General features: G+C 51.5%; 1 long non-coding RNA gene across 2 annotated transcripts; it reads left to right on the top strand.

Annotated features, from left to right (window-relative positions):
• Window positions 1-6583: 6583 nt before the first annotated feature.
• On the top strand, window positions 6584-13406 carry LOC115938687 (uncharacterized). 2 transcript variants are annotated; one of them, XR_014142024.1, is made up of 3 exons: window positions 6584-8866; window positions 9541-9642; window positions 10773-13406. It is a non-coding gene; the product is annotated as an uncharacterized LOC115938687 (long non-coding RNA). The 2 variants fall into 2 exon arrangements; XR_014142023.1 differs by having other exon boundaries at window positions 6585-8876.
• Window positions 13407-13605: the final 199 nt, after the last annotated feature.

The raw sequence follows: 13605 nt of genomic DNA, 5'->3' as shown, positions 1-13605 counted from the left end.
TTCTCCTTTGCCATGGAACCTACCATATTCACGGGTTTCAGGGATTAGCATGCGGACGTCTTTGCGGGCCATTATTCTGCCTACCATGCAGATCTATTACACTTTAAATATGTTTTAACTGTCCCTGTTTCCCAGTAGCGCATGAACTCTGGGGTGCAGGCAGCACCCATCGTGGCCATTTCTGTCTCCTCCACCCAGTGTGCATTCACCATCATGTCTGTAAAGCCTCACAACTATCCCATGAGGAAGGGGAGGCGGGCATTATTCCCACTGTACAGATGAGGAGGTCGAGGCTTCAAGAGCCCATGTGAGTTGACCAAAGTCACACAAGGAAAGGGGCAGATCCAAGACTATGCTCAGGACCTACCCAGTGGCCTTACCAGCCAGCCTCCGAGCGCTCCCTGCATGAGGTGGTAGCAAGCAATAATCATAATCAGGAGAAGAAGAAAAGGAGGAGAGGAGGAAGAAGATGATGATGGAAACACACTTTCCTTCTCAACAGCCCCGCCTTCAAAGAGCAGCGGCAAATCCCCTTTGTCGCCCAAGGACTGCAGAATGGGTGGAAATACATGCTATTATCCCATCTGCTTCCAGAGGGATCCCCTTATACAGCAAAGCCTGTAGCTCTCCACCATGTGTTGTTAGCTCACCCTCGCCTGGGAACTAAAGTCCACACTCCGGAGCACCTCCGGAGCATCGTGGCTTTCTTGCACACGTCCTGGGAGGTCAGGGTCGAGCACAGAGGACGCTCACAGCAGGTGTTGGCTCTGAGGGCCCCTGTCATCTCATGTCTTCCTCATTACAACACAGCGAGACAGGGATTATCAACCTGATATCACAGGTAACGAAACTGAGACTCAGAGACATAAGGTTTGCCCAAGGTCACCCATACGGCTGAGACATAAGTGCTAGCGCCCGGATTAAAACCTGGATCTGCCTCCCCCTGGACAGGCCACGTCTTTCTCTTCCTCTTCCTCTCTTTCATCCCCTTTCCACTTAGACCATATTGAACCAATTAAAGTTTCCCAAAGACATATTCGTCTTCCACGCTTTGACACTTTGCACCTGCCAGTCCGCTCCTGTGCCTGGTATGACCTCCTCCCTCTCCCCCCACTCCCTCCTTCCCTCCTGCCAAGCTCTTATTTACCCTTCAAGGTTGCTTAAGCATCACTTCCTCCATGAAGCTTTCCCTGATTCACTCACAAAACCTAAGTGCCCCTTCTCCTAAGCTTCCACGGCAATGACATGCATTTCCCAATTACAGCCACGGTCTTTCTGCATTATGGTGACTTTTATTATTCTGTCTTTCAGCTCCTTGAGCTCCAGGACCATGAACTTTCAACTTTATATCCCCACACTTAGCCAGTGTTGGACACATGAAAGATGCTCAGTAGATATTCACTGAGTGAGTAAAGAAGTGAACGACCATGAATTGAATGCCTCCTAAGTATCAGGCCCTTCCCTGGGTGCTTGACCATCAAACTCATTCTGTCCTCCTCACAAACTTATAAGGCTGCATAATCAGCCCCTCCAGCAGCAAGTTGGAAGAGACTCCTTAGATGAGTCTGCAGCTGTAAGGCATGCTGGGAGCCTGGCAAAGCCCAAACCTGTGGATGGAGGATGCTAAACACGATGGAAGGGAAGTCAGGAACATAGAAACAGAGCTGGTTTCTCTCCATTGGCCTCTCCCACTCCCAAACCAACAAGTTCTATTGAGAGAGAATTTACATACCATACAATTTTTTTTACCCACTTAAAGGGTAAAATTCGATGGTTTTTTGTATATTCACAGAGTTGTGCGACCATCACTATGGTCAATTTTATAACATTTTTGTCATCTCACCAAAAAAGATACCCCATATGCCTTAGCACTACCCCACCTCCTTGTCTTCCCTTCCCCTCCAGCCCTACACAACCACTACTCTCTGTAGTAATCTATGACAGAGTAATCTATTACTGCTGGGAATCTACTCTCTGTCTCCACAGATTTGTTTATTCTGGACGTTTCATATAAATGGAATCATGCAATATGTGATCTTCTGTGACTGGCTTCTTTCACTGAGCAAGCATCATGTCTTCAAGGTTCATCCACACTATAGCGTGATCAATACTTCATTCCTTCTCATGGCCAAGTGATAGTCCAATACATGGGTATGCCACAGTTGCCTATGCATTCATCAGTGAGTGGCCGTGGACTTGATATTTTGATCCAACTCTTTGGATTTGACACAGAGCTTTGGACAGCTGGGATGCGCATGTATTCATGACCTATGTCATGACCCCAAGAAGCATAAAATTAAACTTAGCTTTGCTTATTGTTTTAATCGCTCATTATGGTGCACATCAGTTTCTCAGGGATGGTTTGAACCCTCAGTGATGGAGTGTCTGTTGAGAGTCTGCCTTGGTAATAAGATAGCCAACTAAAATGGCGGAGTCGAGATGGCCCCACCTGAGCAACAGATTCCTGAGTGCAGGAAACAGCAGGGAGCACATCTTAGCCAGCTGGAGCTCCCCCTGAGGCTTCGGTGACCCAAAGGGAATGGGAGAGCGAGAGTAGGCACCAGTCCCATAGCCAGCATTTGGTAATAGCTAACAATTCTGGAACGCTGACTTCATGCCACCCCCCGTTCTAAGCATTTTACATGCATGAGCTCATTAAATCCTTCCAATGACCATATATCACAGGTGCTACCATTATCATCCCCATTTTACAGATAGAAACGAGGCACCGTGCTCACTTGAGCAGCATATATACTAAAAGGGGAGCCTGGGTGGCTCAGTCGGTTGTCTGCCTTTGGTTTGGATCACCATCCCAGGGTCCTGCGTTTGAGCTCAGCGGGGAGCCTGCTTCTCCCTCTCTCTCTTCCCCTCCCTCTCCCCCTCCCCTTGCTCATTCTCTCTCTTTCTCTCTTTCTCTCGGTCTCTCTCTCTCAGATAAACGAATACAATCTTTAAAAAAAGAAAAAAGAAACTGAGGCACAAAAAATTTAGGTACCTCGTCCAAGGCCACAGAACTAGTAAATGCAGAGGCAGGATTTGAACCCAGGCAGTCTGGCTCCAAGCTTGAGCTCCGTGCTCTACTGTCCCACGCAGAGCATGAGAACATCGCCAGCTGTGCACTCCTCCTGCGATAGACAGGGCTCATTCTGAATCTTGTGGGGACTCTGGGGATTCTAGCCACCTCCTGGTGTCCCTGGGAGAATGTTGGCACAGCCTCCAGGAAATAGGGCACGTGTTGCAGATTGGGTTGGAACAAAGGCTGATGGATGTTAAGAATTCTGTTTACAGATGAAGAAACTGGGGGTCAGCAAGACCCACATCCAAGACTAGAGCCCAGACTCAAAATAAATGTGTTTTCCTTATGCTTGTCCAATAGGTAATGGGTTTGATAGAGACATTTAACAGATCTTATCTCCCAAATTACATCTATAAGGTCCTATCACTATAATGGCACTCGGGATGAACATCTCTATCCCCCTTCTCTGCTGTCCCTGCTGTGACCTGGGAAGGCACCTGGACCTTAACCCAGCCCGTCCCACCACCACTAACCCAGCTGACCACTCCTGGATGGCCCGCCATGCACCCGAGGCTGTGGGCTACACTGATTCTAAGACCACTAACGTATCATAGTGTGTCCCACCAACCGACCGAGGGCTGCTAAATTCTGTCCACGCTGCTGGGCTGCAACCACATCCCGGGAGGAAGTGGGAAGCCCTAAAGGTCTTCAGGAGGGACACGCTCCCCGGGGCAGGGGTCTGTGAGTCCTCCATGTGAGCACAGTCCCTTACCTGGGTTTCCCCTAGGAGAGAATCTCAGAGGCCAAGGACCTGCTATTTTCAGATCCTTAAAGCCTACAAACGGGCAGGTAGGGGATATTTGGGACTTTTGGGGGCTTACATGAAATATTTGATCAGCGTTCACATAAACCCTTGCTATTCCTCTGCCTCATCTTGTTGCTGTTTTTCCCCTTCTTCACCTCCTCTCCATTCCCACCTCCTCCAAAAAGGGCCGTTTACCCTCTAAGGGCCACCACGGTGATCCCAGTACCTGTTGCGGTGTCTACAGATGTTCAAGAAATGGTGAAGAAGGGTCTCAGCAGCACGGGGGGCGGACGCGATGCTTTTTCTGTGCGGTGACATCCCAAGATTCTCACCGTCTGTCGCCTGAGCCACAGTGCTCTTCCGGTCCCCACGGGATATCCCTTCTGCAGCCTGCAGGAAAATGTCTGCCAGGCCCACATTGCGGCCACAGGAGAGCCAGCTCGGTGCCCGGAGTTCAGTCTGTGGACCCTCTCCTTTCCTTATTCTGTGCATCCTCTGATTTCATCTCGTCCTGTGACTGCAAATACCAGCCCTAACGAGTGACTTTCCAAGTTCTGGGTCCAGCCTGGACACCTCCTCTGAGCCCTGGACTTGGTTACGTTCGGCTCCCTCTACTGCATCTCCTCCTGGATGTCTACAGACATTTCAAACTTCCACGACCAAGAAAGAACTGTTCATCCCCCGTCTACCCTCACTCACATCTCTCTCCCAAGCCAGGAAAAAAGAGCCCTGCATCCCGTTGTCCAAATCAAACTTCCAGGAGTCGTCCTTGGATGCTCCCTTCCTTGTTCCCCAGACCCAGTGCATCAGTAATTCCTCACTGTCCTGCCCCCAGATACCCCATTCTGACCCCCTGCCTGCTGCAAGCCTGGCCACTCCACTGTTAGCACTTAGCTGGACCGCCTACAGAAGCTTCTTCCTAGTCTCTCTGCTCCCTACTCCCATCCGTCCTCCACAGAGAGTCTCTTGTGTGTGACCTAGCTCACACCCCTCTTTGAAACCCTCCGAAAGGTGTGCTGTGCCCTCAGAATAAACTACAAATTGCTTCCCACAATGTGGCCCCCCAGGCTCCCTCTCACCCTTACACACCGTGTCTCCCTCAGCCTTTGTTTCTGTCTGTGTTTTCTGCTCAGGAGAGTTTTCCTCCCATCTTTTCCCCAGCTGGGATTTAACTCAGATGATCCCTCCTCATAAATGTCTTCCCCCACCCCCAGAGATAAAATGCCCTATTTTATCTCTTCCTTAGCATTGAACGAGTCCTCTTACTTACCTGTGTATATGTCCCCCCCGGAAGAGCAACCCCTTAAGTGTGAGGACTCTGTCTTGTTTACCGTGATACCCCAGGGCCTAGAACAGTAGATGTTTATTGATGACAGAATATATTAACGACTGAGTAAGCTAACCCTTCCAGGAAAGGTCTAGAGTTCCTTAGCATGTTGGTCTGGAAAGAGCTGGAGCTTTGGTATCTAGACAAGTCTGGTGCTGGCACTTCTTGACTTGAATAGCAAGTCACTCAGCAACTTGGGGTGGTTTCCTCTCCCGGAGGAAGTGTTTTGAGAGTTACTGCAAGTGCACCAAGTGCTATAAAGACTGTGCTTCCCACAAAGCAGGTGCTCTAAGAATGCAGGTAGGTCAAATGGGCCTTCCTGGTTCCCGGTCCAGTGCCGTTTGCATCATCCCAGGATGGTAATGGCTGGACGTTGGGTGAATTGAAGAGTCAGGGATAAGGTAGGAGTGTAAAGGAAAACTCTGGAACAATTGTGGCATCCCAGAGAGACAGTCTGTTGATCCTTTCGAAGTGACAGTTTAAGTATGGTCATGTTGGAAGGGTGTGAATCCCTTAAAGGACTGTGTTAAGATCCGTCGTCTTTCTAAAAGAGCAAAGAAGCAAACATACTCCATGCTTTCAAGGCTCCGGTTGTCTGGCCTGTTTCTGGTGAGCAAAGAGAACCTTCCTACTAGCCAAGAGCAGGGGCTCCTCAGCCCCCAAGCTGGTCCTCTCATTGCTTCTCCTTCCAAGCTGTAGATGGAGAGGCCTCCCTTGGTGCCTTTTTTCCCTAATCCAGGGCCCAGACAGTGTCAGATACTTAGACGTTGGACCAAGGAGGAGGATGGAGAACCCGGGGCAGAGTCAGGGAGGTAGGTAGAGCCCACAATTCAGGCCTGTACACAAAGGTTCCACTATGTGGATGATCAGCAGCATGCAGATTGTATTTACTCAACATGGCAACAGCTCGGGGGAAGTTCCATGCTGTCCAGACACAGGGACTCCTCAGTTCTCAGAAGAAAGTCCCATAGAAATGGAAAGTAAACACCAGAGGTGATTTTTTTTCTGGCCTTGGCAAAGTCAGACAGGAACCACACGAGTGGTTTCCAAGCTGGCTGGCAGGGCCAGGCTGGATCGGTGGCAGGGAGGGCTTGGTGAGCAAGATCTGGGCCCAGGAGAATGGAGTGGAGACCCACAGTCTGGAAAGACGAGTGTCAGCTAAAGCGAGGCACAAAGGGAGTTGAGTCCAGAAAACAGATTGAAGACATAGAGATTAGCCCAAGAAGACAGGACGCACTGAGGTCTCATCAGTGACTCAGACCCAGGCCGGAGGCAGGCCAGGGAGAACCTGTGACCGGCACGGTCCCAAGGGGTAAGTTAGGGTGTGAGCAACTCTGGGAACAGGTACAGCCCTGCCCCTGCGAGCTAAGTTGGATGTGGGGGTAGGGGGAAGAAAGCGCCCTTCGACAGGACTTTCTACGCTCTGGGCTCTGTGTTAAATGCTTTATGGGCATCTTGGGGACAGAGGAAGAACACTTAATCCCAGGGAGGCTGTGGGGTCCCAGGAAAGTCTGGGACTAGGCAGGGACCCTGAAGTCTTTCTCAGTCCAGGTGAGACGGTGGCCTTACCAAACCAGCCTCAGGGCCGGGAGAAAAACCTAGAGGAGTCGCTCGCTAACCTGGAGCCGAGGCCGTGCGCCTTTGAAGCGCTGGAGGAGGTCAGCAGCCATACCTGCCAGAATCGCAAGGCAGAAACCCAGGCGGAGCCTCAAGCAGCCCGAGCCATCGGCTTCTGTCCAGCTCCAAGGCCACGCTTCTCCCGTTGTACCAGTGCAACCCAGTGGCTAATAATAGTTTCACTTCTTACACAGCACTCCACAGTTTTCAAAGCACCTTCACAAATTATACTATCTAACTGATACCAGTTGCTGGATTAGCAGGTGTTGGAGTAAAGCGTCTCATAGATTACTGTTTGGCTTCTACTGTGTGACTCTGGCTAAGTTACTTGCCCTCTCTGGGCTTCAGTGTGGCAGCTGGGAGAAGGCAGTTTTCTACAACACAGAATAAGAGTCTGGAGAGGGGCTGGTGGTGAATGGATTTGCCAGGCTTCAACAAGCTCTGGAGTTCTTCGACATTCTAAAGAAGAGCCATTCACTGGGCTCCAGGAAAACAAACTCAGATGTCTTATAATCTTTCCTTCAACCCAGCTTTTAAGCCCTAAATGCTTCCAGTTCTATCACTTCTGAGCCCCTTGCCAAGCCCCGTTTCGAGACGAGGAAGTTAGGGAGGAGTTTTTGATTCCTGTACAGCTCTATTTTTATCTGGAATGTATCTTCCTGCACACCAGTGATTGGTGCCTTCGAAGCGGAGGTAAAGTACACTGTCAGCAGGACCCAAGCAATAAATAGCAACGGACAGAGAGACTGATCTGTTATGTGGGCAGGAAGTTAGACAGATGGACAAACCAATCGGCCAAGAGTGGCTCTATTAGAGGCTCTGTGCTAAAGCCTCTCCATAGGACCCGAAGGACAAGATATTTGCCTGTGACCACCCCTATCATGGCAGGTGTGGGAGGCAGACAGGTGTGAGCCCCGGGAGCTCTGCCCAGCGGGGCACGACTTGGGGGGGGCTCAGGCTCCCCAGCTTTTCCCCAGCATTATGGGGAACACTGGCTCCCTGAATGGAGGTGAATCCTTCCACATCTGTATGCGAAGTCAGCATTGGGTGTTTAGGCTGGAACGGGCTTGACCTTGAATTATAGCGGGAAACAGTAAAGACGAACTGGTCTTTCCTCCAGAAGAGCCTGTTCTCAGATCTGAAGGTCTGTGTTCCAGCCGCTCCTTCCCATCTCTAAACAAAGCCTTCTTCACAGAGCTCGGCTCCGTTTACTTCACTTCACAACAAGAGGTTAGTGGGGCTTGGGGCTTGCCTTGCCCCTGCTCCAACCAGCCAGGGTCTAGCATGACCAATGACATTTACTTTGGAGGGAGCACTCAAATAAGAAAGGTTGGAGACACCTTTTAGCACAAAAAGGAGGGCCTAGGAAGCCTGCGTGCACGTGCGTGTGGCGCCCAGGGATGCAGGCCTGCAGCCGGAGGGGGGCATGCCTTGTCTTTGTGGGCCACGAGCCCCGTGCAGAGACCACGGTGGGCTTTCTCGGGGCTGCTGCTGCCCAAATCCCAGTTTCAGGCTAGACGTGAGGAGGGGAAGTGGTAGGGGGCTTTTGCAGCTGTGTAAGAAATGCCGTCATCGTGGTCCCCAAAACAAGAGCCTAATGTCTCTAGGACAGGACATTTAAAAAATACTGAAACCAGGTGGTTATGTAGGCCACATGCCACACGTCAGAAGTGGGGTGCCGTTTACAGCGCTCGCTGACTCACCGAGTGTGTCTCGGTGACAAGTGGCACGTGGGCGCGAACAGTGTCCAGGGTGCGTCTTGGTCGCATCAGGGAGCCCGGAGGCACCTGGAGGGAGGGACCGGTGACCTGCGCCGGTGGCAGAGCAGGGGCCCACGCATGCTTGTAGCCAACTTGGAGAAACCTGACTTTCAGGTAGTTCCTTCAGCAAAAAGGAGCAGAAGGGGAAAGGGCTGAGCTTCTCTCGGGGAGGACGCTGTGGAGAGCAGGAATGCATCATGCGAGGACCTAATGTGAATCAGCACAAGGGCTCTTGCAAGGACCCCGCCGCTGGCAGGAATAACAAGCCTTCCAAAGCTCTTCACAGTGTGCCCTGCCTGGCCCCGGCACTTCAGATAGTGAATCATTCAATCCACGGAAAGGTACAGAAAGGTAAAGCCATTAGCCCCGGTCACTGAGCTAGTAAGAGATGCAGCAACCCAGGGGTTGAATCCAGGCGGTCCAGCTTTCATCTGCATGCTACGTGCCCCTCAGATTATTTCTTGATTAATTCAGCAAATAGGTACCGAACGCTTCTTTGTCCAAGGCACTCACTTAAGTAGAGAAGACAAGACCTATATACATGTTCGAAGTTCAATAGAGGGCATTTGCTTACCCCGTTCCATACACTTAAAGCCCTGCTTTCCAAAGCATTTGCCACCATTTCTGAAGACCTCTTCTGACCAAGGGAAGGAGACTCCTGTGCCGTCTCTGATATGCCCCTTTCCAGTCTGGGTCTTTGCAGAATGAGGAACACTGGGCTTATACTACTTCCCAGATCCCTGGGTGCCCCTTCGGGACAGGACCCAGTCTATTCCTCTCCAGACCCCCGGAGCCACACCCAGGGCCGAGCGCATCGTCAAAATGCACTAAATGTGGTTGACTGGATGGTTTTTAAAATCCTTGGACGCTGGGGCCAATTGCAAGATGCTATTAAAATACCTCGTTGTCCCCGCTTCCCTGCTCCAGGCCACAGCTCAGTGGCACCCAGGAGCAACATGGAGAAGAGCCGAGTGCACGTTTGCCCGTTAACTTTCGCTTCCCCTTGGTTTGTCAGGACAGATCAGCAGAGTCCAGTGCCAATGTGGATGACTCGGCGCCCCCCTCGGTGGCCCAGCTGGCCGGGCGGTTCAGGGAGCAGGCTGCCACTGCAAAGGAGGTGAGTCAGGCGGCTCCTGAGCCCCTCTTCTGGGAGGGGGCTGGAGGAAGGGGAAGTCTGGGTCAGGCCCAGAGGAGAGGGAGGGAGGAGGCTTGGTAATTACCAAATTAGGAAGAGAAGCCAGAGAGGGGTCCCTCTGAATGTGAGGAATGTGGCCAGGCTGCTGGGCCTGTGCAGAATCTTTCCCCACCAGAGCGAGGCTTACACTCTGGCCGGGACGGGGGGAGACACAGGCCAGAGAGCTGGAAACATGGGAGTCTGGATTCATTTCCATCTTGATCATCGGCTGTGGGAGACTTAGATCCTGCCCAGACATGCCAGACCTGGACTGGCTCAGAATACAGAGATGCCCATGATCGGCTCCTGCCCCGGGGTCCAGGAGTCAGGGGCAAGGCGAGAGGGGAGCAGATTCCGAATTGAGAGTTGAAGAGGAAGAGAAAACATCCAGGGAAGTGCATTCTGATGGGAGGCCAGGGATCAGGAAGGACAGGGATCCAGCGACCACCGGACTCCAGGGGAATCCAGTTGGAGAGGACAGTGTAAAAAGGGCTGTCACAACGCTGGAGAGATTTGGGCTAGATTTTCCCGAGTCACACAGTATACAGAGCTCAGGAGGAGTGACAGGAAGGAGACCATACCCCAAGGTGGGCGATGGTCCCCTTGGGGCAAACAGGGGTGCAGCCATCAGGCTTTTTGAGGTGCAGTATTTTGTGCTTTCGTTTTCCCATCTGAAAAATCAGTCTTTAATTTCTAGACAGTACAGCAATGTCATTAAGGGTGAAGAAGATAGTGTTGACCTATGGTGCTGGCAACGCTTGGAAGCTGGAAGCAGGTGTCATTTCGAGATGTTGTTTCAGGCCAGTGAATCTCAAGTCAGAGAGGATGTTCCAGCAGAAAAGAACCAGGCCAGGAGCCAGGAGCCTGGAAGTCAGAAGGGGTGGACAGCGGAATAGAATTAATGCATAGGGCTAATGGGTCCGTCTTAAAGACATGTCACCCCTCCCTCCATCTTTTCTCTCTGGACATCCCTGAACATTCCTAAAACCAGCTTCCACTTACTCCTCTTCCTCCCTGTTGCCTGATTAGCTCTCTCTCTTTTTCTCTCTGTGTGTCTGTCCCCCTCCCTCTAGACACCAGCCTGTAAACCGACAAGAAGGAAACCACCCTGCTCCCTCCCCCTGTTCCCCCCCAAGGTAGAGCTGGGCCAGAACGGTGAGGAGGTAAGTGCTATGTCAGAGCTCAGGGGGTGCTGGCTATGGATCTGCTTTCTCCTTCTAGAGGAGAGGGCACAAAATGCGCACATTTAGGCCTTGGAACCTGCACAGGGAATTTCTCCCTTTCAGATTCAGGGATGAAGCTCCTCTTCTTAATGCTTCTGGAATCCTTTACTTTAGACACCAGGTTCCTTTCCACTCTTTCTCATGGAGACTCCTTTAGGATTTGTTTAGGACTGGAGCACTGTTCTCCAAGCCGGAGAATTTCAACAAAGAGAACAAACGGGCCATAGAGTATTACCACGCCAGGTTCAGGAGTCACCAAGGTTATGTTTCACTCCAGGTCTGACTTCTGTGATCTTCCTTGGGCAGAAGGCGCCTGGAAAGAGAGGCCACACTTACATAAGGCAGACTTGCCTCATGAGAGAGAGTGCCGTGGTTTCGTGCTATCCTTGTAAAGACTGGCTGTTGTTTTGGATCACTGGAAGACAATCAGAGCACACAGAGGCCTCGTTGCCCTCACATATAAATAGCCGATGTTACCAACAAAAGAAAGGCTCTGGTATCACAGACCGTAGCCAGCAACAGATTCCCAGACTGGGTAGGTACCTACCCTGATCTATCTCATCGTAGCTGTAAGAGTGACTTCTCTGCTCCCCCTCCCAGCAGCCCATGAACCTTCATCGTGGTCACGTCACGGTCCCCCAGAAATGAACTTGCATGTTCTCTCGTCCAGCCTGGAAGACCAACCCCAAGAGAGAGCAAGGAAGGCAAAGACACCTCAGTTCCCAAATCCCACGTCAGCTACCTCTCTCCTCCTTCCTTTTTGGGGACCAGCAACCTGACGATAGACACTAGATACCTGTGTGACCTTGAGCATCTATGGTAGTGAACGTGTGGAGTAGGGCAACAGTTTCAAACCTTTCCCACCCAAGGCTTACAGGCCGAAGCCCATCAGAGAAAGTGCAAATTCGTTGCTGCCGGTCAAGTGGGGTGAGGGCATCTAGAGCCCCACTGCTATGAGGTTACTCCCCCAGGCCCTGAACAAGTGTCTTCTCCTGGAATGGGAATCCCAAGAAACACAGTTTTTAAAAACTGAGTTTTTTGTTGGAATTTCTTCGAGCACTAACATTATGATTCTGTGGCCTCATGGAGTTATTAGCCAGTGCTATGACCAAATACATTCCAACAACTTCTCTTTACGGAGGGTCAACTTCTCCTTGTGACTTTCAGCCCCTGGGCTTGGTGTCGGTGTCAGGCCACAGGCTGAGGCCGTGGCCCTTGGGAGCCTACTGTGAGGCTGCCCCCTGATGACCCGGGCTCAGCCCTGGAGAAGCCCCTGTCTTGCACTGAGCCTGCTTCCTTATTTGTGAAATGGGGACACGAACACTAACCAGACAGATGACGGGGGCTGGACGGGGACGTTTTATTCCCTGGAATAAAAGCAGAGGGAGTCAGTTTAGTTCAGAGGCTCTGGGAGAAATCAATCTACAGGTTCATCCCATGAGGCACCACCCGGCAGTGAAACGGGCTCTAGGAGCCAAGGGCAAGATGAATAGGAGGGTGGATTTTAGAAGAAAAAGTCCGGCCTGGAGTGGCAGGCTGCGTGCACATAGGAAGGACATTGCTTCCAGGATCGATGAGTTCTTGTCACCTTGGAAATCACATAGAAATAAGAAGAACCACCAGCTTTGTCTGGCTGGGCTGGAGAGAGGCTTCTGCCTGTAGGAGCCCTAATTCCCGAAGCCTCGGAGGGGGGCCTGGAGGGCACGGCCCCAGGCAGGCGACTCCTCGGTGCAGGGAAGGGTCTTTGCACCCCTTGTTCATTCCTGCCCCTCCCAGGCCTGCTCAGGCCTGAGACCGTGGGGTGACTCCTCTCTGGAGGACCCAACCACAAGAATAGTTAGCATGGCCGTCTGCAAAAGCGCTGAAAAGCACTCCCATCTGAAAGATCAGCTTCGTAATTTCTAGGCATTACAGGAACGTCATGCGTAGACGTATATGCATACATCCGGAGCTTGAGGCAGGTGCCCTCGCCCCCCAGGATGGTGCTAGACCCAGCCGCTGGCCTGGAATCCTGTTAAATGGCAGAGGAAATGCTGCCCCCTGCTGCCAAGCGCAGGAACTGCGCCAGCCGCTATTGCGGAGCCTTCCTGCTCTGCGGCTCGCTTCTAATCAGCACGGACGTCGTGGAGCAGGAGCTGGGTTCCCAGCGCTGTCCTATAGCGAAGAGGCTGGTTATCGAATGTCCTCTCTCTTCGGAAGGTAGTGGTCTCTTGGGGAAGAGAAGAGTTTCTGGTATTACATAAAGTGAGCTTTGTCAGCAGAATCCTTGCCGCCGGTCCCAAAACAGTGTCTTCAGAAATAATCGCTCCTGTGAAATTTCACCATAAAGCACAGAAATTAAAAACAACTGATTCGGGGCTGGAAGCCGTACTCCTCAGGGACACATGGCTCCTTGCAAGACTGCTCTCGGAATACGTCTGACAGCGTAAACTCATGTGGCCGGAGGTGCCTTCACGCTGGAAGAGTCCTTAGAATCATTTTTAATTTTTTTTCCTCCCCGGCTGCTTGAAGCTAGGCCGCCATCATGAACGACACAGTAACTATCCGGACCAGGAAGTTCATGACTAACCGACTACTTCAGCGGAAACAGATGGTCATTGATGTTCTTCACCCCGGAAAGGCAACAGTACCTAAGACAGAAATTCGGGAAAAACTAGCCAAAATGTACAAGACCACACCAGAT

The sequence above is a fragment of the Leptonychotes weddellii genome, unplaced genomic scaffold, assembly GCF_054177405.1.
Source record: "Leptonychotes weddellii isolate Sample4059 unplaced genomic scaffold, ASM5417740v2 HiC_scaffold_2223, whole genome shotgun sequence".
In the NCBI taxonomy this organism is placed as follows: Eukaryota; Metazoa; Chordata; class Mammalia; order Carnivora; family Phocidae; genus Leptonychotes; species Leptonychotes weddellii.
This window is presented reverse-complemented; position numbering and strand designations above follow the sequence as displayed.